At 45.6% G+C, this 27,579-nt stretch overlaps 1 protein-coding gene across 2 annotated transcripts in view; it reads right to left on the bottom strand.

Moving 5' to 3' along the window:
- The window catches only part of AMOT (angiomotin), a 57,152-nt gene extending 30,945 nt beyond the window's left edge, over positions 1-26,207 (bottom strand). Inside the window, exons 1-2 of one of the 2 annotated variants that reach the window (XM_056491133.1) lie at positions 26,036-26,207; positions 1,372-1,537 (exon numbers count right to left, since the gene is read on the bottom strand). The gene's annotated coding sequence lies outside the window, so the exon portion shown is untranslated. Of the gene's footprint in view, positions 1-1,371; positions 1,538-14,564; positions 15,411-26,035 lie in introns of those variants that run through there. The other variant, XM_056491132.1, reaches the window with a different exon arrangement.
- Between the last annotated feature and the right edge of the window lie 1,372 nt (positions 26,208-27,579).

The following is a 27,579-nucleotide window of genomic DNA, read 5'->3' as shown; positions in this document are numbered from 1 at the left end:
ATTAGCGCCTGAGTGGATGGAGGGAGAGATATTCAGGAGCAATGGTTTGAAATACAGAAAAAAAAAGCAGGTTAGATTACCAAAGGTTCCCATAACAATGGGGGTCATCAAGGCCCTTGACCTAAGAAGGACTTGCATGCCCGGGGGGCAAAGCCTCAGAAAGGTGATGAAAGGTGACTTGAAAGTTTATAGGCAACTCAATCGACTGCAAGCTGTAGGGATGCATGCCAAATACCTCAGACAGCATCTCCGGCAAAAAGGAGACATGGAATTCACAGGATGATGGTAAAAATGCCTGAAACCTGTTTGCTTTATACTTAGAGTTACCAACAGAGAAATACACTTCCCATATTTGTAGGCAGACAAGGACTGAAGTGTGAAATCAGCAACTTGCCAGTTTTAAAGAAAGAACAAAAAAAAAAAAAAAAGCCCATTGAGATAGCATATGGTTCAAAAGAAGCAAAGAAATCTCTCAGCTTTATCTCTCAGATAAAGCAATTCATGAATACCTAGTTAGCCAGCAGGTTTTCAGAGTTATGAAATGCCCAGAGTGAGATCAGCATCTCTTCTCCCTGCTGCAGAAAACCCCAGGCACGGTACAAGCGAGGACTCAGGAACTTCCTGCTATACAAAGGCAACCAAATCCTCACACATCTAAATATCCTCAGTGGAGTGCATGCAAATGCAAGGAGAGGAAAAAGAGTTGTCTGATCTAAGGAACAGAAAAAGACCTCAGAGTGGCAGGAAAAAACACTGTGTCCCAATGAGAGAAACACAAAGAGCCAATGTCAGGCACATCCTAAGCACAGATGAAGCCAGTGACCAACAGCAATTACATTTTGCTCAGTCTCCCAGCAGAGTCAGGAGTGTGTCATGGAAACTCAAGCCCACTGGCTTTGCCTGAGCTGAAAAATCAAAAATTAATGATACCTTTGAGACATGTAACTGAAAGCAGAGCTACTTTTGAGCTAGAACAGCTCAGAATAGAGTAAGGCTCAGTTGCTGGCCAAGCTGTGGCTCTGTCCTGACAGCACAACACGTGTTGGTGTTCTAGCATTTTCTTTTTTTCTGTACTACATTGTCCCTTAGCAGAAGGTAACTTGTTCCCAGCAGTTTGTTCTGTGGCAGAACCAGGAGGCCTGAAGGGTCTGCTTTGTGCTGCATCTCCACAACCTCCCCATTTGCTCCCTCAGACCAGCCAACCCCTGCAACACAAGGACTCACACTGGGCACACAAAAGCCTTCTGCAAACCTTAATGAAGGGAAAGTTAAAATCCACCTCATTCCAGGCTGCTCACCACAGCAGGAATTCAGGCCCCCTTAGCTGACCTGGAATGTGACTCCTCAAATCCTGTCTGAAGTGGCACATACCTTTGTCCTTCACTTGGAGTTCCCTGGTGAGGAGGAGCAGTTCTGCCACATGGGGGGACACACTCAGCCTTCCTCCTGCAAATCCAAGATCTCCACTCAGAGATGAATTCAGGCTCCTCTTCAGCAGGCCAGATCACTTGATACTCTCCTCGTTCCCAAAATAATTCTGAGAAAACCATTGAAAACATCATTTTAATCAGCAGATGAGACCCTAGAAATAATAAACCTTGGCCCATATTTCAGATTTTTCCTTTTGTAGCTTCTTGTTTTCTCCCAGAGCCCAACAATTTTGATCCCTTTAGGAGGAATGAACCCCCGTGTCCCCAGCAATCTACTCCAGCTGCTGCTTTAATCATGACCATTTCTGCTCCAAGATTAAATGTTGCCAAGTAATGCTTTGTCCCATCTGTGCCTCCAAGTGAAACAGTGATTAAAACCCGCTAATTCTTTAACTCCATTGTTTTATTTTTTGCTCAGAAGGAAAGCTGCAGCACAGATGAGGATGCCCTGTGCTAATGGCTCCTTTGCCAGTGGTGCTGAGTATTTCAAACCGTGTCAGCAGAAATCCTCTGCTGGAGGGTGACACGGTGCAATGCTTGATAAACTTCAACACACTGTGCCTCAGAAATGACTGTGAGAATGATCAGTTTGTGAATATTAGCTTTATTTTACAGACTGGGAAAGTCAGAGGAAGAAAAGGACACTGACAAGAGTTTATGCCAGAAATACATTGCAGAGCACAGCTCTAATTCCCAAAACACTCTTTAATTACGTTACTTTCCTCCTTCAGAATATGAAGCAGTAAAGAAACTTTAACCATTGAGAGGAGAAGCAGGAGAATACAGAACAATGTGTATTTAGCATGTTACAAGAAGCAGTCACTGAAGGTGTCCTAAAGAAAAAGGCAAGCAATGCAAAAGATGTGGAACATATTCATACACTCACTGTGTTCATACTTTAAGGAAAGGCAATGAAAACAGAACTAGTGAAACTAAAAATATTCATTGATACGTATAATTTAACTTAATTTCCCGGAATGTTGCAAGAAATAAAGTGAACAGATGTAGTGAAGGAATGCAGACGTGGATACTTCTGTCTCTGGCTTATTACAGCACAAATCCACACCCAACAAAAACTATCTCAGATCTGCAAGTTAAATACTTGAGGTGTCAACAGCAATTTCAAGGCACATGAACAATATCTAAGGAGAGAACAAGGCAGTGCTGTGTGGTGTGGTACTTCAAGATGGTGGTTGAAAAAAGCAGCTAATGTCAAATTCTTAACTGGTGACTTAGCTCGAGAGGGATATATTGAAAACAGCTGCCAGCAAATATGCAGTAAAGAACCTTTAAACCAGGCATTAAAGATAGCAGATAACTAGAGCAATTTCTAACCTCTTTCCCCAGTGTTGCACAAGAGAAGTTAAGGATTCCTCGTCCCCCTCACACCAGAATCATCACTGACTTCTTTTTTAAATTTTTTTAACCAAGCTGCCCTGAGCAACCCTTTTATTAGAGCATAAAAAGGCTTTTATTATGCAATATGATGCTGCCTTTCCACCCAAAGATTTCTTTTGTCTCAACTGGAAAAATCTAAGGAGGTGGGGGGGATTGTTTATTTTTTTAATACAAAGATACAACCCAGCTTGAAATTCTGCCTCTCTGCCTTAAAGATTTTTTTTCAACAGACAAATCCAATCTGTGCATGTTTAACTCCTTCAAATACTCCAGGAACCATTTCACACACAGAGCTTCACTCCTCAGCACTACCAGCTCATTCTGTGAGCACAGTTCACACTGACAACATTTGTTGGAACTCAATAATACTAATTTTAGTGTTGGTGTAAATTAGAAATCAACCTGGAAACCCAAAGCAAAAGGTGGGCTGAGATACAATATGAAGATATTCTGGCCAACAAATCTGCTTTCTTTAAATACCAACTGGTAGCCTATTTTTCCAGTTTTATCCCATTATTTTTAATTAACAAAGAAAATCTTGTGCAACTAACTTGGGTGGCAGCATTCCTGGAATCTGCTTTCTGTGCAGGCTGGAAACTCCTGGCAGAACCAGTGAGTTAACTTTTCTATTAACGAAACACAAAAATGAGCAGCACAATCGGTGCTGAAGCCCATGTGGTATTTATTTGGACACCAAACTCTATTTGTGTCAGCCTCTTCCAGCAATTTCGGTTTTCATCGTGCCAAAGATGGAAATTAGTGAGATGCACTGGAAAAGTTGTTATGATAGAGCTGGAAGGAAATTGGGAAGGTTCTGTAGAAACTTTAAACTTTTATTTGGGGGTTTAGCCTACATCTATTATGATTAATAGGGCTGAAATCAGACTGCCAACAACTCTGCCAAGCTGTATGGATTACATGGTGCACTCTCCATAGCCACAAAGCCTAGAAATACCTTTTCCAGTGGAAAAATCAGACTTAGATCAAATCTCATCCAAGGAGCCATGGTGAGATTTCCCAGGTTGAATCAATTTTGCAATTTGCTCCCAAGCATGGAAGCTCTATCATCTTACACCTCATTCCAAACTCTGGTCTGAAATTACTCCTGGTAATTTGAGGGAAAAGCTCTTGAGGGAGCATCAGAACCTAGAACTGGTAGAACTAACACAGGAATTGCAAATAATGCTTCACCATGCTGAGATCAAGAATGGGCACAAAAGGAGGGCAGTGTAGGTACTATTTAAGGAAGAAAAGCCTCATGTTTGCAGGGCATTGTGTAAAAACCCAGTAGCTGGAGCTTCTGTCTTAAACATCATGTAATTATGCACAGGAACCTTGCCAGTCCCTCGTGAGGAAGGAAGATTAATGAAAAATTTAAAATGATAACACTGCCAGGCTGTAGGGAACCAAAGCAGCACATTTCTGTGCAGCATGCAAATATTTTCCAGCAGAATAAAAATAAACAAGCTTAGACAAGTGAGCGACTCACCACTGTTTGATGAGTGGCTCTAATGCTATAGCTCAATTAACCTGCATGGAGCAATAATAACCTCACAAGCAAAGAGAAGCATCTTTCTTTAGCTTGTGAAACGAAGAGGAATGCAAGAGTCCCTGTGAGGACAGCCTGTGCATACTTGCCCAGAATTACTGCTTAGCCAAGGAGCTAATTAGCTTACACATCAGGTGGGATGGGAACAGGTTCACCACCTCGTCAGGGCTGCAGTACAGTTAAACACTTTCAGTTTTACTCCTAAGTTTCGTGTCACTCACACCTGAAACAATCCAGTGACAGACTTCAAATTCTCTAAAGCAATTCCATGGTTTTTCTTAAAGGATGTGCTCATGATACTGCCCATCCTGGTTGGCAGCAGGGGATGGGATGCTACCAGGTAGATGAATTTTAGGATGGTTTTTTAGGTGCAGGTTCTTCTTTAGGTTCTTCAGACAGACCTGCACTCCATAATAGAGGAGGGGACTGGAAACAGTGTGGAAAGGACCAGCTGTGAGGTCCCTGGGCAATACTCCCATGCTGAGTCACCCCTGGGTAATGGAAACACTCTGCTGCTCCAGGGCCCACGCAAACCCCAGCAGGCTGATCCCTGATCCTGCAGAATTCACTCAACCTGTGTCTCCATGGCCATTGGAACCGTGGCTGTTCTGCACAAACACTCACTTTGGAGTCGTTGGGAGCACCAGGGACTCAGAGACAAGGTCCCAAATTATGCAATAAGTAGTGGAGGTTATCACTGAATGCTCTTTGCTTCCTTTCAATCCTACCTGAGGAGGAGGAGGAGGAAGGGAGAGAATACACACCAGGAGAGCCCTGGAGAATAAAGGTTCCACATGTCTGGTGCCAACAGCCAGACCTGCAAGGCAGCACTCAACAAGTCCCAGCTTTGTGAAAGTGCTTTAGCACCTGCTCCTAAGCAGGAGGAGGTTCCAGACTCCAACCATAAACACCTCCCCAGCTCCCATTCAACCCTCCCAGCCCTGCCTGCCTCCATCTGCTGCCCGTGGCTCAGGTGATCCCGGAGGGTGGCACCCAGCAGGTGCATGGAGTGCTGCCAGCATTACTCATCTTCATTCCAGAAGGGCAGAGTCACCGGGCAAACGAGAAAAACTTCCTTCTTTTAACGAAAAACAAGAACAATGTCACCCGGAGGGGGGCAAATAAGATGCATACCCATTGTATTAGATCATCGTGCTATGAGAACAACGACTGGTCCTGGTTTTAACAACTCTCCCAGCCAAACTGAGTCCACCTGAGCAAGGATTAGACTGTCCCTAACCCTGCCCCTGAACATTTGTGTCACTGGGACCACTACAAGGAAGACTTGCAGGCCTGAAGAAAAGACAGCAAGTGGCTTGGCCAAGCTGGAGATAAGTCAGTCAAGACATCAATGTGGGAAGATCTCCTCTAAATTACATCCCAAAGGAAAAAACTGGAAAGACCTTACTTGACCTTTGAATTACTGCTCCCCACACTAAAAAGTATCAATTTCTTCACAGGGAAGTTCCTATAATCTTCAGCAACATAATTTAGGCTTTATATTACAAAGGGAAAAAAAAAAAAAAAAAAAAAAGAATAAACACTTACAAAGCCCGGTATAAATAGGAATGTGTCATGGCTTTTAAGCATTTTGAAAAGAATGCTATGGAATTTCAAGTTCCTCCATAAAATTTTAAAAGTCACAGGGGCAGGAGGATTTATTATGAATACACCAGTCTAATAGGAAAACCAGCTGGTTTTATGGAGAATATTTCTACATGAAGACATCACACCACTCAATCACCTAAACTGTTAAGCAGCTCTACCTAACACTGCTCACACATCTGCAGAGTCACAACCCTTTAAGGGCAGGTACTGCCATTTCTGCATAATTAATGAAACACAAATTCCAGCACAGGCAATGGAAGCTCTGCTACCAACTCCAGAAAGGCCAAGATCTCACCTTTTAGATGTCTCTTCTTGCTAAAACCAGCTCAAGCTCACGCAGCTTTAGCCACACTTCAGAGATCTGCCTCCCAGCACAGACCCAGCAAGATTCATCTGCCTCAAACTTCAGCCATTTCCAGTAATTATCCTTGCAGAAGTGGGGGATTGCTGCAAGCCCAAGCCACAGTTTTAATTCACCATCAAGCTTTGTTTTGTGTTTTAGAATGCTCCACTTCTCGCTGCTGCTGGCACTCAGGCAGCGCCCTGCTTCTGTCGTCAGCAGCCCCTGTCCCACAACTATCCCAACTATGCCTCAGCACCAGTTTCATTGCATTGTGTGGTTTCTCCATTCCTTCCCTGATTTAGTCCAGGCCTCTCCTCGGGGCTCTCAGATAATGAAAACCATGTGAGAGTAAAATGTAATCTTCAAACACGCAAACCAGTTTCATGTGCATTATCAGAAGGGAGCAAAATGTTGACAGTGCATCATTTGTCCCTACAGATAGGATCAGACTCTTTTAATTGCTGCTGAGATTAAAAAAAAAGAAAAAAAAAAAGATAGGAATCATCATCTACGTTAAAAATAAAGTCAAAATTCAAACCTAAAACTTAAGCAGTCCTGAAAACAAATGAAATATGATTCCCAAACAGATACATCCATTTTGTGTCACCTTAAGGTAATTTTTCCTCATATGCCAGTTGTGACAATCTGAAAATTTATATCATAAGCTGACACAAATGAAAAAACGTAGGTGGAGGAGGATGCAGGGAAGAAAACAACCACTGTGGCCTAACTTAAGCATGGAATATTCTGGCTTTTTCTAGCAATACCGCAATTTAAACTATTTTAAGCCCCCATATGGAGGAGCTCTTCTTCTTTCAGAATGCAGTTTCACAGAATTTAACAGGACTAACCAGAATTTGGAAACCAGGCAGAAATGGTCCCTCCTTTGGTCTAAGGTCTGCTTTTTGTTCCTTTTCTTTAGAAAAAGAAAGCTAAAATATAGGGAATTTGCCAGTTATCAGCCAGAGATGCTGTGGCCCAAGGAAGGGCACAAACCAGTGCAGCACTGGGACAGCCCAACACCATCAAGAGATCTCAGTGGGTACCATGGGTTAAAAATATGCATTAAAACTAAAAACCTGCAGAAGATCCAGCCCACCACATTTTTAGACAGCAAGGATGTTATAAAAGTGGTTTTGGTGTTGTTCTTTTATCATAACCACCTGGGCTTTTCATGTGCACCTTGTAAAAAACCTTTAATTACCTATAAGATGATTAATTGAGCCTCACCACCACACTGGGAGGAAGATATTACTCCATTCACTTTAGCACAGTGGTGATTGGCTATGTCCTGGCCTACACTGATGTTTTTTGTTGCCACAACTATGTCACTCAGGGAATTAATTTCTTTCAATGCAAGTATTCCAGCAACCACTCTAAAATAGATGCAGTTACAGTAGGAAATAATTGGGTTTAGGTGTATTGCTTAGGAAACCACACCAGCACAACTTCTGCCTTGCTAATATAAACTTCATCACAGCTAGAAAGATTTTCTGTAGCAACAGAACAGCAAGCACAGATCCTGCCTAAATGGATCAAGGATGTTGGCACCCCAGGACTTGTGCAAGCAGAAGGCAGAGGAACTTTCTGTGTTTTCTACAGCTGGAGAGGATACTCAGCAGCTGCAGAAAAATAGTTAAGATTTAGAGCCCTAATGAAGGAAATGAACTTCACTGAGTGCACAGAAACCAGAGGTAACACAGCTCCTTGAGCACAAATCCAAGGTGATTAACCTTCCCTGCTCCCCCTCAGAGCTCAGTCAATGCCAGCAGGGCTGTGCAGGAAATGCATTCAGCTCCCCCCTCCCTGAGGAATGCAGTGCCAGAGCCTCTCCAGGCTGGAAAAGCTGCTGTCCTGGCTCTCCCAAGGGAACACATCCTGCAGTTTGCCTCCCCCAGCACCACCCTGGGCCCTGATCTCCATCGCAGCCTTTGGAGACTCCCTTCCAACCCCCTGAGCAGCAGGGGATGGGGCCAGCAGTGTCCCACACACAGTTTCTGTTGCCATCCCTGCTCCCCCAAATCAGAAATCCACTGGGCTTTCAACACATGCTAAATCCACTCATTCCCCCCAGGGATGCTAAGCTTTTTAAATAACTTTTTCTGTACTAAAGAAGATCCAAGTGCTCCACACCCAATCCCAACTCGACAAGAGCAAGAGCTGCTTTCTCATGTAACTTTGGAGTGCTCTTTTCTGCCTGCTCTCCACAGACCCCTGATCTTACCCAAAGGAAGGGTGGAACAGGCTATGTAATGGCTCTTGGTCTCGTCAACCTTCATCATTTACAGTAAAAAATTTGTTTTTTTCCAATACAAGTATCAGCACTCAGCTGTGATGACCCCAGAAAATTCCAGATCACCACCTCCTTGTGCACCTCCACAGGCTATCCCAGGATCCCAGACTGGTTTAGGTTAGAAGAAACATTAAAACCCATCTCATTCCAAGCCCCCAGCACAGGCAGGGATGCCATCTCACACTGGTTTTGAATTCTGGCTCTCCAGAAATTCAGAGGATGTTTCAGCTTTGTTTCTTTTCACAAAGACAATGGGAAAACAAGGAAGATATGTTTTCCCAAGCCCCACAACAAGACAGGCTAGCCCCAGTATGAAGCAATCAAATTTGTTTCAGCTGAACACAGAACCACCCAAATTAGAACAGCAGGAAAAGTCCACCAAACCCTGATGGGAACAAAGTCACTGAAATGTGGAATTGCTTTCCTTGAGGGTTACAGTAAATAACCCTAATATTAAGTAATTCTTTCAAAAAACAAGTTGTGTAGAGACACGAAACATTTTAAAGCTAATAAGTGACACAACTCTTAGACAAGGTCTTACAAATGCTAATTAATTCACTAACCAAAATCCTGAACTGGATTAATTCATAAGCATTCATACAAGAGAACTGTTCAACAAAATTTTGGTCTACTATTAGACACTAAGTCTTTTGCTAATACAAATAAGCCTTTTAAAACCAATTTTATTGGATCAGTGAAATTTTTTGTCATTTACACAAAGTTTTGTTCTATACTGTGACTGATGAACCTTATATAGCCCAACAGTGGCTACCAAGGAAAATGACCAAAGACCTCTCCAAATACCCATGAAATTTCAAATATTTAGTACTTAAAAAAAAAAAAAAAAAAAAAAAAAAGTTATTTTAAGCTGAGACACAACCAAACTAGACAAGAGTCATTCTCAGAGAGGACGAGAAAGTAAAAAAGCAGCAAGTCTGAATGGCAGCATTTATCTCTGAAGCCTTTCTGCAGGACCAGGAATGCAGAGTGCCTGCCAGGACGAGAGGAGACACTCAGCTCTTGGGAACAGGAGGGACCCTCCTGTGGGAGCTGCCCACGACAAGGATGACACATCCAACAACCACCACAGGCTCCATCCCCAGGGGAGACTCCAACACACCTTCCTGCACCTAAGCTGAGCACCTCACACAAACCTCTCCACTGTACTAAGACAGGATTTTAAAGCTTTGAGAAGTTTGTTTCCACAGGCCTTTGAATTCTGTTCTCAGGGGGTTTCAAAAATTCATATTTCGTTTTCCATTCCTATTCACTCCTCATGCACTGAGCTCTCACTGACATCAAATGTCTGGTTTGCCCTGAATGGTCATTTACTTACAGGTAAGTTTTAAACCTATTCTTACATTTTAAATTACATCCAAGTGTCCATGTAAACATAAATTCCATCAACCATGAAAAACTCCTTTCACTTTCAGGCATAGTAACCAAGCAAGAAAAGAATACATTGCATATTTAAAAATTATTTGCTCCTAGGAACAACTTCATATTATTTTTCCCCAAAGTTGTTGGATCTTTTTCCTGTCCTGAAGACAACACTTCAAGGCTACTCTGGAGAGCCAGGTAATATGCAAGATTTGGATATTTGCTCACTTTAGAGTTCTCCATACAGCCCATCACTTTCACATGGACACAATTCCAGTATCAGATCCATCCAAAGCATGAATCAAATGCTTTTGTACAGGCTGAAGGTATGGCCATGGAGGCTGCAGCATGAAGCTCTTCCTGTGGCCAGCACTGCATTCCAGAGCTGTTTGGGAATACACTCTCTCCTGTATAAAAGGGTTTAACAACTCCTGCAGCCAAACTGGACTCACAGGGCAGGTATGTGCCTGCTCTTTCATAAAAGACAATGATTTTAGTCTACAATACGATGCTGTTGCCACATATGGGACACATGCAGAGAGAAGATCAGGCACCAGGGGATGTGGAAGTCCAACCTAGAAAGTAACTTCTCATCAGAAAGTAAGAAAAGGAAAGAATTCCTGAAAGGAACGAGCTTAGAGAAATGGGTTGTGGCCCAGATTCAACACAATGGACTAAATCACTTTGACAAATCCTCTAGTGCTTCCTGTGAGTATATAACCCCAGCAACAGGCAGCTTGGAACACTTCTATGAGGAACCAAGTCCTCTCTTGTATTTCAGTGGACAGAAGAGGAGAAAGAGAGCCCTGGACCTTATTGGCAATCCCCAAGAATGGCTGTTCTCACACTTTTATAAACACTTGGTCTCCATGGAAGGGGGATACCTAGCAGCAAACATTGGCAACTAAGGACATTCCACTCCCACTATATCCACAATAGCAAGGAGGGAAAAAAAAAAAATCCATAAGGCTGCTTTGATTAGGAACCCTTTGAGAGGACTTCTTCAAAAGTGAGTGTCTGAAAATACCTTGAAATGTGGGAATGTGCAACAACAGCCAGATGGGGGGAAACAGGCATCTTACTTTATTCTGAAAGCATTTACACTTCAGCCCAAAGTGGGAACATCCAATAATCCAAGAACCTTTGCCAAGAACAAGGTCATAGTTTTCTTTTTAATTCACAACAGAACCCAGCACACAACAGAGAATCTTATCATTTAAGGTGTTTGGAGCCACGTTACTTTAATACATACTCTGAACGTGTAAGAACTTTATTATATTGGGTTTTGTCCTCCCTGCAAGTCAGAGCTCTGCAGCTCTTTAAAAGTCACTAGTAAGAATGAAACAAGAAGTGCACAAGGAGCTCTGCCCCACAAGACATATAAACAGACAAATTCTTTCACTGCCAGAAGTATTTATACATTAACACTCTCTTGGACTGTTGATAATTCTAAAATTGAAGACCTATTCCTGTGTATACATTACTACAACAATCTAAACCAAGCTCAGATTTTGCTCCACATTAAGAAAATTAAACTTTAATGAGCTCAAATTTTGAGCTATTTGTTCATTGCAGTGATAGTGAGCCCCAGTCGTGGAGCAAGGCATCACTGTGCTGAGCCCTAGCAAGAATTAAATGGTGCAAGTTGTTCTATCAAAATAATCACCAAAAAAAAATATAAATCACATTACACTCAACTGGAAACAAAAGGAAGGGCTAGAAGTGGGAGAAGCATTTAATGCTCTGAGAACTTGGGGGTTGCAAATTCCCAACTTCACTGTCATGGTTAGGAAAATGAGTTAGCAAAGCAATGCAACTTTATTTCTAAACAAACAAAAAGATTGGTCAGTCTGCTGATGCAAGACAGACTAAAGAGAACAAGAGAACTATTAAATTATCTCCACTTCTGGGATTCTGGCTATTCTTTTGCAAAGTGAATGGCTTATGCTAATCAGGATGCATCTGAAATGCATCATTCAAGCCTTCTTGTACAAATATAGTTCTTATTTATCCCAAAAGATCCCCACCAGCTGGCAATGTTTGCATACAATGTTAAATCCAACCTCAAGAGCCCATGCATTATGAGTCATTTTACACTTAAAAACATTAGTACCCTTCAGGATTCTCCAAGACGGTGTATCCCACGAGAATTTTAGAGAAATTCAGCAATAATACACTATGTTACCATCCAACTTCCTCTAGCACAAAAAAGTTACAAGTTTTCAGTTGTTCGGTGGGTTTGGTTGGTTTTTTTTTTTCCCCTCCTAACAGTGCTTTTCCTCCAGAACATCTTTGAGGAAGGAACAAAAGGATTTGCACCAATCCCTCCTATATGAATCAAATATTTATGCTATGCCCTCTTGAAGCACTTTCATCTAGTAACCTATGGAATGTGATCTCCTGACCTCCACACTCAGGCACGTCTAAATCAGCTGCCCTTTGAGCTGTATTAAAGGCCACAGAGAATTTTTATACGTTTGTATCACAGGCATATGAAAACCTTGTGGCCCAGCAGGGGCATTTTCTGCTACAAAGCCTCAGTCCAAAGCGTGCTTTGGGAAAGGGGAATGCTTTGCTTGTCCCACGTTTATGGCACAATCCAATGGCTTGTGTCACAGGAACAGGCAGGATGATGAACCACACTATCAGCACATTTAAACCAGCCAGCACAATTTAAATTAAAGTGTCATGGCAAACTCCAGCCCCACATCCCACCACATGCCCATTCTGCCCACTCCACACTGCTCAGTTCCCTTCTGCCTCCAGCCCCCTCCCCAGGGCAGCCAGTGCTGCCTGCAGAACACCTCCAGAATGCAAAGAGCTTGTGGGATGAGCAGGCACCCCATCTGGAAATCCCACCCTTTCCTCAAGAAAAATAAATCATTCCGTGTTGTCTTTGTGGCCCCCAGGAATCTGTGAAGGATGGGGTTATGTTGCAAAAAAGTGTCCTGGAAGTAAAAGAGAGGGAGACCAGGTGTCCCAGATGAACCTGCAACTTCAACTACAGCACAAATTTTTCATGACCCTGCTCTCTCAGAGGAGCAGTCACTGAGGTAACCCTGGTGAAAGTCTGACCCAGAGATTTAACAGGGTCATGGTCCTGATGGTAGAATTCATGTTTTCACAGCAGCCCTGAAAAATCGACGTGATGCTGCCCATCACTCACACGAGGGCGTAAGGAAAGCTCGAGAACACAGTTCTTGTGTTCCCACCCTGACCTGGTAGAAAAGGCTCAGAAAAGTGCCAGAAAAATGTGAGACAGCAGCCAAAAGCAAGACCCTGTCCTCTGGCCCAGGATGGATCCTGGCCCCAGTTCCCTCAGCAGAGACTGAAGCACCCCCAGTGAGGGTCCAGCAGCTCAGAGCACACTGATTTGCTGCCCCACCTATTCCACTTTCTTTTCCCACAGAAATCCCTCCAGGGAAGAGGAAGGGGGGAAAAAAAAACCTTCAAAAAGAAAGAGGAACAGGGAGCAGGACAGACCAAAATTAAGTATTTCCTGTATCATCCACAGGAAAAACCCACGCAGTGGGGAAGAGCTCAATGTCAAGGCTGGTTTCACCACATGAACAGGCAGTTCCTCCTGCTGGGGGATGCTGTGTGGTTCCACAGGGAACAATACAATCTGCCCTGACACAAGGAGTCCCACTACCAGCCACACCAAATTCCACAGGTCCTTCCCTTGCAGAAATGGTTGTAGCAAAGAAAGAAGGAGGGGAAGGAGGAATGTGGGTACAGAGCTGGGGGAGAAGGAAAATGAGACATTCACTGTGGTATTATCACTTGTAAACCAGGACACACTCAGCACTTGGCCCCCACAGAAAGAAGTATTCTGCAAAATATGTTTCCCTGCACAGAGACTGGGCCTCCATCCAGTTATTATGTGCACATGTCCCTGCTGCGTTTTCAGTCCTACTTCGGGGGAAAAAAAATCTCAAAACAAAGAAAACATCCCCTCATATTCACCCTGCACAGTGCCAATCGTTCTCCTGACCATGTTCAATAATCTGTTAAGGCAGGTTAATTATGGGTGCAACACTTTTACACCTTGTGACACAGCAGTAAAGCACTCAATGTAAAACAAAATCCAGTGTGAAACAAGGAATCAGCCGATCGTGGCAGCCCTGTTTGCACGTGTGATACATAAATGCACATACATGCTCCTCTGAGCGGCACAACCAGCAAAGACAATCTCAACACGTGGATTACAAGCACAATGACCGCAATTATTTTCTCAAAAGAAAAGAGCACCACAAGAAACGGCTGCTTTCAAACACAGCCTGACACAAACTCACTTCAGCGACTTCCACCGAGTTTTACTCAATCCAATTACACACAAGTACATCACTATTCATTTTGGCAATTTACTAACACTGGAGAAATAGGTGGATGAGCATATTGCACTTTTTTTTTTTTTTGCAAGAATTTCGCAGGATGAAAAGTAAACTTTACAGGAGACAAAAGTGATGGACAAAAGCTGACAGAGCAGAGAGCCAGCCTAACTCCCAGGTTAAGGCTGAAGAAAGAATGCAGAGTCCCTTGCAGCATGAGCACATCTCTTACCTACTGATCTGCTGAAGACAAAAGGGTTTTCTTCTTTTCAGAAACTGGACACTTGTAGCTCGTTGGGTCAGTCACACAAAGCTTCCCTGCTGCCAAAGGTATTCTTTTTCCCTTCGGGTTTTTGTTGTTGTTGTTTGGTTTTTTTACCCCAGAGAGTAAAGGGCAGAACAGTGGATTCAGCAGGGGCAAAGGGTGGAATTCGAGATTTAACGGGCTGGAGAACTGCAGAGCTCTCTCCAAAAGATGCTGTATTTCAAGGCGCTTTCATTTGCAAATCCTTCTTCATCCTCAGTGTCAATAAAACTGGAGGAGGGGGAGTAAACTTTTTTAACCGCAGAAATCAACCGGACTCCACAGAACGGGGAATGTGCTACGAACTCGATTTGCGGCTCGACTTTTATTAAAAATAAATATACTTTCAGAACACGCAACCGAGCTGGAAGGAGGTAAAAAAAAAAAAAAAGATCCCAGAGTCAACCAGGACCTGCCCGCGGTCGCTGGGAGGAGGATAGCGGTACCTCGAGAGCGGCAGAATAAACACAAAGAGGAGAAAGTCCGCGTCCGGCGGTGGCAGCTGGGCTGTCAGTGGCAGCGCCGCCCGGGGCCCCGGCAGCGAAGGGCGGCCCGCGGCATCGCGCCGGGCTGGGCTGGGCTGGGCTGGGCTGCTCCGCGGTTACCTGCGCGCCACGGCGGAGCGGCGCCGGGCGGGCTCGGCGGCACCGGGAAGGCTCGGCGGCACCGGGAAGGCTCGGCAGAGCGGACGGCACGGGCTCGGCTCCCTCCTCCGCCTCCCTCCTTCCGCTGCTGAGGGCGCGGGCGGCCCGCGGGACGCGCTGGGCCGGGGCGGGCAGGAAGCGCCGCCGCCCCCGGGCCCGCCCCGCCCGCGGCACCGCCCCCGCCCCGCTGCGCTGCGCTCCGCCCGCCGCTTTGTGTGCGGACACACGGACACGCGGACACACGGAGCGGCCCCGGGCACGGGCAGCACCCGCTGCGGGTCCTGGCCCTGCAGGAACCCCACCCTGTGCCCGGGAGCGGTGTGCAAACGCTCCTGGAGCTCCGGCGGCTTTGGGGCTGCGCCCGTTCTCTGCCCCAGAACCCACCGGGGGAAGAATATATATCCCAAATATCCAACCTAAGCCTCCCCTGACACTGCTCCAGCAGTTCCCTTGGCTCCTGTCCCTGCTCACAGATCAGAGATCAGAGCTGCCCCTCCACTGCCCCGAGGGAGGATGAGGTCTCCTCCAGGCTGAACACACCGAGCGACCTCAGCCACTTCTCGTAAAAGTTTCCATCTAGACCTTTCCCCATCCTCACGGCCTCCTTTGCACACTCCTCATAAGAGTTTCCATCTAGACCTTTCCCCATCCTCGTGGCCTCCTTTGTACACTCTTCTAAAAGTGCCCAAAACTGCTCAAAGCGTTCGAGGTGAGAACACCCCAGTGCAGAGCACAGCAGGACAATCCCTCCCTGGCCTGGCTGGTGATGCTGTGCCCGGTGCCCCCCAGGACAGCCCTGGTCCCTCTGCAGGAGGAGCCACCTGGGCAGCTGTGGATGCACCTACAGCCCCCTCAAAACCAACCAAAGCCACTGGACTGAAATGGGTTTATAGCAGAGTACACCAGCCCAGGACTCACCCCTTTTTTTGCTGGCCAAATGCTGAAAATAAATGAGAGCGAGGCAGGAACTGATCATGACTAACTGGATATAAGCAGGGTATTAAAGGAGATCCCTGTTTATAATGTTCTGCTTAAAACCATAATTTGCATCATGTGATCTTCCAAAGCTTAGGATATCCTAATAGGAAATATCCACAGACCTCTACTACTCTGCCACAGCTGGAAATAATGGTCAGTGTGGAAAGATGAGACTGAAGACACTTGTCCCCAAATACAACTCTGATTTTGCTGTGTTTCATTTTATCACATGATAAAAGATGGTGGCCACATTTACTGAAGGCTTTAGTGCCTGGAATCACAGTGTGGAATTTCAACTCCTAAAACAGTTCAGCTTTAAACATTCCACAACCTTTACAGCAAAGCATGGACGTGTCATCTCTGTGCCTGTGACCCCACTCAAAAGCCTGTAAAAGGAACCCAAAATGCTACTAAAAAGAAAGACTTAAGGTTTTTTGGGGAAGATCTAATAGAGGATTAGTAATGGCAGTAACACAGTCAGCTCTGCAGTGGAACCAGTCTTTGCATCAGAGAAGCAAAGCTCTTGTTCTGAAATGGGCCAAGCAACACCAGCTTCTCCTCACCAGTCCCTGTAATCAGGGCAAATCCCCAGTCCAAACAAGGCCAAGAGATAACAAACTGGTCCTTCAGTAGGCACTTATTTGTGTACAAACAATCCTACCCTGCCTTTCTCACAATCCACCTCCTCCTCCAGCTTTTGCATAGGGAGCACTGGAATCCTCCCCCAGCGAGGCCATTCCTGTCCTGAACTCCCCAGGAGGACAATCTCCCAGTGACAGCCTCCTCTTGGCTCCTGGTCATTACCTTGTAATTTCAAAAAAAGAGCAAAACAAAAAACTGAATGCGGCTGTCACGGTGTGTCCACAGCTGATTTAATACATAAAGGCCTGATCATGCAAATATGAAGGCCACTAAGCAGTGCCAATTTGGTGAGGTTTCAGCCTAAGATGCCACCAGCTTCCAAAAAAAAACCTGAAAGTGCAAAAACTGACCATATGTTAAATCCTTGCACTGTGAAATTTGGCCTTCATGTGAGGAGAGAATGGCATGCTTCAGCCATTTACCTTTTATTTCAAACACTCTGAGCAAACGAATCCTTTCGGACATTTCCAACTCCTAACATTGAAAAGAAAGACTTGGACAAAAATTCAGGAAGTCAAATTACAGAAATCCCAAATGCAGCATCTATAAACATCTATTTTTCCCCCCTCATAACCAGCATTCATTCACTGGAATGTTTTAATGGAAGAAATGCAGAAACACATGTAAACAGCTAATTAACATCTCATAACCTTACAGTTTGAAAAGCCAAAGGAAAAAAAAAAAAGGCAGTGGAGAAGCAGCTACTGAAGGCCACATTTGCTGGATGCTGTGGGGCAGTGTTGCAAGGGAAATGCACAGCTAGAGCGAGGGAATGAGTTATAAACTGTGCTGCAGTCACACATCCTGTCTCCCTCCCACATGCTCAAAGAAAATATGGGAGTAAAGAGAGGAGGCAGAGTCATCAGAAAAGCACAACTATTGCTTCATGCAGGCACTGGGGAGCAAGGAGCCTTGCCCCAGGCGTGTTAACCTGGGCTCCTCTGCTGCCTGTTCCAGGAGCACAGCTCATGTTCAACACACACAACTGGAGACACCAGCCTCATCGGGACTGCACAAGAACAAAGCTGCATGAAATCCAAACTCTCTTCCTTAAAATGCTCTCCCCCTGTATCCTCCCTTCACCCAGCTCCCCGCCCAGCCCGGTGCTCAGGAGCTCCAGCACACATCTGAACGGCTGCCAGCGGAGGAAGCCAGCAGTTTCCATCCACACATCACGCCACAATGTGGGAATTCAGGAAACAGCACAAGAAAGGGGTTCCTAAGAACTGTTCCAGCGTGCTCAGGCCAATTTATGCAATCACACAAAGGTCACGGTGGTTGTGCTAAAACACACAAAAGATAAGTGCTATAACAACAACTAACTCAAAGTAGGAGAATAAAACTCAGGCTTAGCAAAACCTGGAGTTGCTCCACCTACAATTTTTGAAGAGATTGTCCTTCACATTCTTTAAAATTCCTCCATCTTAAAGTTCCTCCCTCCAGGAATGGCTGTAACTCTGCCGCCCTTTGTCCGCCAGCAGCTGGAGCTCAGGAAGCTGCTGATATTATCCCTCCTGGACAGACACAGCTCAGCTCAGCATCCACTCAGCACAGAGCACAGGGGCCTGGATTCATTTCCGTGCATCTCTGATCTCAGGCCAGTTTAACAGAGCTTTTCTTCTTGCACGTAAAAATAAAGCGTTAGCAGGGCTCAGAAGTGGCATTTAGCTCTCAGGGCCAGACAGAATGTCCCCACCTAAGTGAGGGGTTCTTTGCCTATAAAATACATTATTGGGCAAAATAATGACCCTATAGTAAATAGACAGTAATACAAAGAAACTGTCAAAAAAACTAAGAAGAGGAGTTGAGGATGTTGGCCAGGAATGTGAGCAGGAGCAAGGAACAGGGATTTCTAAAAAGGGAGAGTGTATTTCTTGTCATAGAAGCCAAAGTCAGAATCCCAGAATGGTTTGGGTTGGAAGGGACCTTAAAGCTCATCTCATTCCACCCCCTGCCTTGGGCAGGGACACCTTCCACTATCCCAGGTTGCTCCAAGCTCCATCCAACCTGGCCTTGGACATTTCCAGGTCAGTTTGACAGATACTCATTGAAGAAAATGAAACAAGCAAACCAACACGTTTGGGAACACAGAGCAAAACAAGACTAAAAGATTTCAAACCTTGTAAAAACCACAAGAAATGTGTGGGGAAAGCACCAAGGTACCAGAAGGTTGAGTGGTTGGTCCAAAGTCAGGCTGGGAGCTCAGTCTGCCCTGCCTTGCTGCCCACACGCACAGTGAGCTCAGCCATGCAGCACTGCAGATTTTGCTGCTGTTTTACCACCTGGTTTCAGCACCCAGCACCTTCAGGGTGCCCATGGCCACCTTTAAGTCACATGCAGAGGATTTGGTGCTGCTGCCACATCCAACCCTGAGCTATAACAAGGCCTGAAAGGTGCCCTCGGGTCCTGCTGTTGGGTATGGCTGGAGAGCAACTGCAATTTCTGAAGGGAAACAGAATCAGACAGATGAGAGGTTGAAGCATGAATTACATGAGTTTTCTTTCACCAAGATGGCAAGAACAGCTATTCACCGAGCAACAGCACCAGAAATTACCATGACATGCATGGAATTGCTAGAAAAATTCTATTTCTCAAAACACACGAGCAGCAACAGTAACACACTACTTATTCCTCTGGCCTTCACTAAGTAACTGCTGTGTCTTTCTGCACAAGTGTATTATTTTACCAATTCTACACAAGAAAACCTTAATGACCACATAACTTCTGGGAGGGAAGTAACTGATACAGAAACCTCTGCAAAGGCAACTTCATGTCCTGTCTCTACTGTGATTTACAGTCTAACACAGCCTCAGCTCATCTAAGATTTTTCATGCTGCTGTGTGTGAAGTTTTAAAAGTCTGTCAGTCTGGGAGGTGCCTCTAATGGATTGTAACTCAAGTGCAGCGTGGTTCCTGGGGTGAAGAACAGACCTGCAAGGAAGGGGGAGAAAAGGAACAGCTTACCACAGTGAAATGTAATATAGAGGTCAGCAGTGACATGTCACCCCTGAGGTGATTGATCAGGTACCACCTGTAAGGAGAATTATTCTAACTGCTGAACCTTGGCCCCTGTCTGTGCAGAGCTGCAGAAGAGAGCTGTGTATCCAGGGGAGTGGTAAACAACTGCCAACCATGGAAAAACAAATGTTTCAGCTTTGCCCTAAATGCATTCACACCTCAGTGCCCTACAGTTAAATGTAGTTGGGACAAAATAAGGTTAGTCTGGACAAAGTGATTTTCTTACAAAATACTGTTCTTCTCCCAAAGATGGACATGTGAGCCTTTAACTGATGTCTATTGTATGTTAACAACCTTGATGTAGGAAAGTTGGCCACTCCCTTGCTTCTCTGCACTCCTAAGTCTCTTTAAAAAGAAATGTGTCTTTAAAATCTGCTGGAATTAATTGAAAGATTCCCTCAACTTCCAGTGGATTTGGAATGAACTGTAAGAGTAAGGCATGGAGGCACTGAACTTCAGCACAGTATTTGTTTGCTCTCAAGGACTAAAGATTGTGTGAAATTACAAGTGAACAAGATGTACAGCAGGTTCTGCAGCAAAACCCAGACTTGCTGATCCTGATATTTCAATGACCATAAAGCCTAAGAGGGGACAACCATGGCTGATTTGATACTAAAAAGCCCAACCTCTTCAAAGCCTTCAGGCCTTAAAATGGTGCAGCTGTACTGATAAATACCATGGGGATGGGGGACAGGGGGTGATCTTTGATTTAAAGCCCTTGCAACTCATTTTTAATGCTGATGTCAGAAGCAGGCTCAGAAGTGAGACATGAAAGAAGCCAAATCAACAGAATTTCTCTGGCTGGAAGAACCTTGCATTGCCTGGGAAGGGTAAAGGCATGGTCTCAGTAAAACACTCAGTGCATGCAAAAGCTCTGCTAATTGCAGGAGCAGAACCACCTTCCCCTGCTACAGAGAAGCTGTACTGAAGAGTAACCAGCTTATTCTGAACATGAAATTAAAGAAGAGAAATGAAAGGAGAAAAAAATGCTAAGTACAAAAAACATATTGAAACAAAAGAGATTAATTTATCTTAAATAACTGCTTCAAAAAATGCCAATTAGAACTTTTATGAATACATAGATGTGCTCCTAAAAACAGTCTTTCCCCTGTAGTAAGCTACAAAAAGACTTATAATTAGAGAGAGCAAGATATCAAGTTACAGGTAATTGATTAACATTTAATTTTCATGTAAATTAAAAACTAAAAATAGAACCATGGAACAAAGTCTGATTAGATTTTACAATCAATTTCAGAAGCTGCTGCCACATTCTAGAAGAGCACCAGCACTCTCTGCTGGTGATCTTTGTTCAATAATTATCAAGAGAAAAATGAAGGATGAAAGTGCATTATGTACACTTGATATGAAATGCCATTTTTGTTTTAAATTGATGATTAATTAGATCCCTAACAATTTGGCCAACAGCAGCTGTAAGAGCTAGCTATGCTTTTGGAAACAATGCAGTCATTACTAAGAACTGCATTTACTCTGGGCAATCATCACTCACTGGAATAAATCTCACTGTCTCAAATAAACATTTGATGTAAATGCTTCTCTCAGCAGAAAGCACTTCTGTGGTGCTGCCACACAAAGACAAGCTGGTGTGAGAAATTCCCATGATGCCAAATCCTTTGGCTCCACCTTGACTTTACATCAATTTTTGGGCTATGCCAAGAAAAACAGCTCTCCTTAAAAAAGTCCCAGCACAGCTCCAACACCTTCCCCAACGGGAGCCAACAGTGGGAATGCTGCTGTGTTCTCATCAAAGCAAACCTGCTCCCAGCTCTGTCTCTGTTCCACCTTCTGCCAGGAAGCTGGAAAAGCTTTGATTCCTCTCCCCAGGATGCACCCAAGTTGTGTCTCCTGGATTGCCTTAAACACCTGAGCCAAAGCTTGCACAGGGGCAGAGAGGCAGCAAAATTAAACCCAAGCCAAGCACCTCAGTGCCAGCTGTCCCAGGAAGAAGGGTTAAAAATTGGCAAATTGAACCCGTGTGCAGCTCATGGAAGTGTGGGAAACAAAAGAGACAATGTTAAGGACAGAGTATTCATTAGCAAAGGGCTCAAGTTTCTTGGCTTCTGCCATCTGCTTCCCAAAGGCCATTTTTCAAGGTAGCTTTTTGTTCTTCAGTTTTGAATGTAGCTGAGGAAAGACATCCTACTCCTTCTTAGCTAAAGAACTAAAGCTCAGTGCACATTCAATGGCTTAAAATATTTTGTCTTTGTAATTCCCTGGGGACAAGAAGGGAATGCAATGTCAGAGATGGGTTTTTTCTCCTGAGATTTGGATCAAATTTTTACCTGACACAGCTGACCCAAAAACCTCAGACACCTTCATAAATATTCATTTACACTATGATATTAAATACATAAAGAAATCCTATGTTCACAAAAAAATTACACAAGAATTCATAATGCTGTATATATCTGAATATTATGTGTAGCTAGATATACAGCCCTTTTGACTATTTTCTTTTATGAAGTAAAAATTGGGAAGAAAAACTCCTGAACTAGAGAAACAGCTCAGAGCCCTAAAAAGAACACACTCTGCGGTAAAAATAAGTGTTTTAACACAGTTGTAAGTCAAAGTCAGGAATAATTGTTCTAATGCATTCTGCTCCTGACAGAACTCAAATTTAGAAGAGCTTCACATCTGCTGAGAGTCCCAAGGAACTTTTTAAGCATTCAGGATCACTGACACTTGGCAGAGGGGGACAGAGTGACAGCCAAATGCCAAGCACAGCTCTGAAACACTCCATGAGGAACAGACATTCCTGCCTAAGGAGGAAGAGCAAGGTTCCCACTGCAGAGAAGGACAAGAGTTTTGAAATCTGAAGTTTTCTACTCTTCAAGGAATTTAATATTGTGGACATGACAGGATCCAGCCAGAGACCAGTGATCTACAAGGGATGAGAAGATGCTCAAAGCCTTGAGAACCTGAGCACCTATAGGAAATTACCATGATTACTTTTTTAATATTATTAACTATACATGCCAGACTGCTCTTAAAATATTCTCTTCCCACATTCCTACCCACACCTTTACCTTTGTGCCATAGGAATTCCACATTCAGCTCTGCCCCTTGATCATTAATGCAGACTCCTGAGTTTCAGACTTCAAAGCAAGGCAGGATGAAGAGTCACAGGCTCAGGACTGGGACAGCAACAAACCCTCCCTGTGCAGGAACCTCCACCTTGTGTTCAACTCCACAAACACCTCCTTCTATCAGGACTGGGAAATTCAGGGGTTTATGTGGAGCTTCCCACAGACTAAGTTAATAAGGGAGCCCAACAGTGCCTCATCTCCTTCCAAACACTGGTAAAAAGGAAATGAGAAATGGGAAAGGAAATGAAATGGGAATGTCTCCTGGGCTAAGGGAAAGAAAGATCTGAGTCCTCTACAAATGCAAGGGAAGAAACCAAAGGCTTTATTATGTGCAAATGCACTTGTCCAGGAAAGCTCTTCTCTTCTCCTAAGCAGCACATGAGAATGTTCTTAGGGAACCCATCATCATCTACAACCCTGGTGGTGGCTTAGGTTTTATTCCTGACTTTTCTAATTTTCCCTCTCACCTTCCCTTATTCTGCTGCTCAAAATGTCTGCATTCCCAGCTTCCCCATCTCTTCAGGTCCTCCCCTGCCATGTGCAGCACACTCCCAATACCACCAGCATTCCTGGGAGCTCCAGCCATGCCTCACTTCTCAGAGATTCCAGCAGTGAGACTGACCTACAGGTAACACGATACAGATGAAGAAATTACAGCAGAGATATATAAGTTACAGATCTGTACAAGACCCTAAGGGACTTGGGGACTAATTTCAATGTAACTTGCAATCAGCATCCCTTTGAGTTACATTTGAAAATTACACCAGTTTGGCCCAGATTAAGCCCCATCAGGCTTGGGCAGAAAGGTAGTCTGGGCTTTTTCAGCTTTATTTGTAGCTGCTCTTAGATCACCAACTCACAAGGAAATTACACAACACCAGACTAACACAGGTGCAGTTCCTTTAGTGGTAAGAAAGCTGCTAGAGATCACCAAGCTCAGGAATTTTCATTGACAGCATGATCTATACCTGCTCTGAGTTAAACATTGCCATGGTGCAGTGGGAGAAGTTACACACACTGCCCTCATCAGCCTCATGATCACTCACAAACACCGGGCTAAAATGATGGTAGATGGTGTTACAGAGCAGAGATTTACTTGCTGAGAAGGTGAACTGCAAAGCCAAGCTCAGAAATTTCTCTGCCTAACGAGAAGGTTGCAATTAGGTCATCGCTGAGCGCTGGGTAACCAGAGATCAGAGCAAAAACATTCCCACAGAATAACTCAGATGTGACAGCAGGTACTTGGAATGAGAACAAGGATTTCATCCACATAGTCCTGCTGCTGAACTATGTGGATAAACAGTGATCCTGATGTAGCCAGCCCCCAGAAGGACAAGCAGGTGTTGGAATACACAGACCCAGCTCAGCACAAGAAAACTAAATTCAAACAGGAAAGCCCATGTCCAACTTTGATGAAACTTGACAAGGAGCTCAGAGCAAGTTTCAGGTCAGAATTCTATTTAGGTTGTGGATGAACTGGATCCAGGCTACAACATTTTTTTGTATCTTCTGGACTCCAGTTTGAGCAATGCTTCTTATTTCTGAACCCTATTTCTGCTAAAATACTCCATCAGTTCTATGTCCAACCCTGCTCAGCTCAGGCTGGGTATTTTGGTAAACACAAGACCTTTAGTCAAACACCAAGGAACTACAATAGAACACTCTCCAGGCTGCTTCTGGTCACTGAGACTACCTCCCTTGGATCCTGCTCATGGAATTACCTATCCTTGGGGCAGACAGGTCAGGATAGGGGAGATTTGTGGGTTAATGGGATACTGTTCTGATCAGGGAGATTAGGTTACAAGGCCATGCCTTTGGACACTGCCTTCTTCACTACAGTGGCACTTCAGTTTACAACTGGGGATTTCTCCTAATTAGATTGTACTTTTAATTACTTATGGCCTATATTATCTGCAGAAGCTGCCCAACACCTAAGCCTTAATACGGATAATTGGAATAATCATATTCTTCCCTCTTTTGTAAAGCACCTTGAGCCTTGCTGATGAGAAATGCTAGGATGTGATTAGATGCTTAATAAAAAATTTTCATTAGAAAGAGGAATAAAAATGAAAATTAACTAAAATGGGAAATACTGCACTAGGGCTGAATTGAGAATCATTTATCAGAGGTGATGCTGACAATTTTAACCTGAAAACTGAGTGGAGATCTTCTTTGCACCAGAGTCAGGGTCTGGATGTTGTGAAATTATGAAATATGAGTTATGAAATATGGAAGTGCTGGGCTATCCCACCACGTGCAGCCAGCACCAGGAAAAGCAGCAGGTGTTCAACATCACCCCGGTTCTGTGTCCACCACTGCTCCTCCACACTGAAGATTTGGCTTTCCAGCCCTTACCTTCCCCAGAAAGTATCCTGGAAGTGAGGCAGACGGGCTTTGAGCTGCTTAGACCATGTGGAAGAAGTCACGGTGAATATTTATGGCGCTGCCTGACTCAGTCTGTGAATGAAATCCGCAAAGCCCAGACCGCACCGGGGGTGGCCGAACCCAGGCACGGATGCAAAGCTTTTAACCCTTTGGGGGTTATCACCCTCCGAATTTGCTCACTCAGAGATCAAAGCAGGAGGATTTGGAGGTGTTTTTGTTCAATTCAGAGCTGGGGCAGGTGCGGGCGAGCTCGGGGAGAAGGGCAGAGCAGGAACCACCTCTGGGGCAGAGGCGCGGGTACCAAAACATCCCCAGCAGTGGACGTGGCAGTGGAGCCGAGGAGAGGCCGGACAGAGAGCAGGGAACGCTCCCACACACTCTCAGCAGCCCTGGAGCTTCGCCACCTCCCCTCACCCAACCTTCCCCAGAACCCCCGACCAGCGCGGGCTGAGCCGCAGCACCGCCGGGCAAAGGAGGAGCAGATCCCCGTGAGGGCAGGGACAACTCCCGGCCGCCCTGCCCCGCTCGGGGGCCCGTCCCGGGCGGTGCTGAGGGCTCCGCGCCGGCCTTTCCCCGCGCCGGGCGGCGGCCTCGCCCCGCGGCCCCTCAGCCCCTCACAGCGCCCTTACCCCGCGGGCGCCGGGCCCCGCGCTCGCCCTCACGTCCATGGCGGGCCGCTCCCCGCGGGCCGGCAGGCGCTGAGCCGCGCCGGGGAGCCGCGGCCAGGGCCCCCCGCCGATGCCGTGGGGAACTTTCAGCAGGCGGCTGCGACTACGGCGCCCGGCATCCCCCGGCGGGGCGGCGAGCGGTGCCGGCCGGGAGCTGTAGTTCCGTGAGGGCGGAGGAGCGCCGGGCGCCGGCGGGGATTGCGCCTCGGCCCGGGGGAATCGCGGAGACACCGCGGCTGGAAAGGAGCTCTGAGAGCATGGAGAGCAGCTTGTGAGTGATGCCCGGCTTGTCGGCCAGCCCGGAGCGCTGAGTGCCACGTCCGGGGATAGACACCTCCGGGGATGGGGGCTCCATCGCCTTCCAATGTTTAACAACCTTTTCCGTGACGAAATTCTTCCTGATATCCAACCTGAACCTCCCCTGGCCTAGCACTGGTTGCTTAGGAGCAGAGCACGACACACACCCTCCTGTCAGGGAGTTGTGCAGAGCCAGAAGGTTCCCCCTGAGCATCCTTTTCTCCAGGCTGAGCCCCTTTCCCAGCTCCCTCAGCCCTTCCTGGGGCTCCAGCCCCTTCCCCGGCTCCCTCAGCCCTTCCTGGGGCTCCAGCCTCTTCCTCGGCTCCCTCAGCCCTTCCTGGGGCTCCAGCCCCTTCCCCGGCTCCCTCAGCCCTTCCTGGGGCTCCAGCCCCTTCCCCGGCTCCCTCAGCCCTTCCTGGGGCTCCAGCCCCTTCCCCAGCTCTGTTCCCCTCCCTGGACATGCTCCAGCCCCTCCATGTCCTTTCTGAAGGGCTCAGAACTGAACACAGCACTGAGGAGTGGCCTCACCAGTGCCCAGTCAGGGGGATGTCACTGTGCTGGTCCTGCTGCCACTCCATGGCTGGGACAGGCCAGGTGCCAGTGGCCTCTTGCCCACCTGGGCACACCTGGCTCTTGTTCAGCTGCTGTTCACCAGCACCCCCAGGGCCTTTCCCTCCAGGCACTTTCCAGCCCCTCTGCCCCAGCCTCAAGTCTTCCATAGGGTTGCTGTGGCCAAAGATTTAAGTTTTTACTTTTTATTTCACCTGGCTCTTATTATCAGCCCCCTGAACCTGCTCTATTACCTTCATCACATCATGAGGTTTCTGCAATAGCTTTGCTTCTAATCTTTCTTCCATAATGTTTCCAACAGAAACTCTCAATGAAAGCAATAAAATTGTAAAAGCCAACCTGTCAAAGAAGTGTGAGCAGGCAAAACTTAAAGAAAGGCCCTGGAAACTCCATCACTGAAATACTCAGCTACTGGCCATCAAGTGTTCAGCTCCTGTGGTCTCATGTTTATGTGTTTCATCCATTTTTATTTACAATTTAATTTTATTTAAAGCTGACTATCTCTCTGGCCCTGCTGTGCCATATTTCCTGTGTTGAACACAGGACAGTACACAAAACAAGCCAGGAGAAAACAAAAGGATGTTTTAGAGATGTGAGTAAGAAGCATCCAAAGTCTGGTGGAAAAATGCTTTTATAAG

The sequence above is a fragment of the Oenanthe melanoleuca genome, chromosome 4A (genome assembly GCF_029582105.1).
Source record: "Oenanthe melanoleuca isolate GR-GAL-2019-014 chromosome 4A, OMel1.0, whole genome shotgun sequence".
NCBI lineage: Eukaryota > Metazoa > Chordata > Aves > Passeriformes > Muscicapidae > Oenanthe > Oenanthe melanoleuca.
The sequence above is the reverse complement of the archived record's forward strand: the minus strand, read 5'-3'. Positions and strand labels throughout refer to the sequence as shown.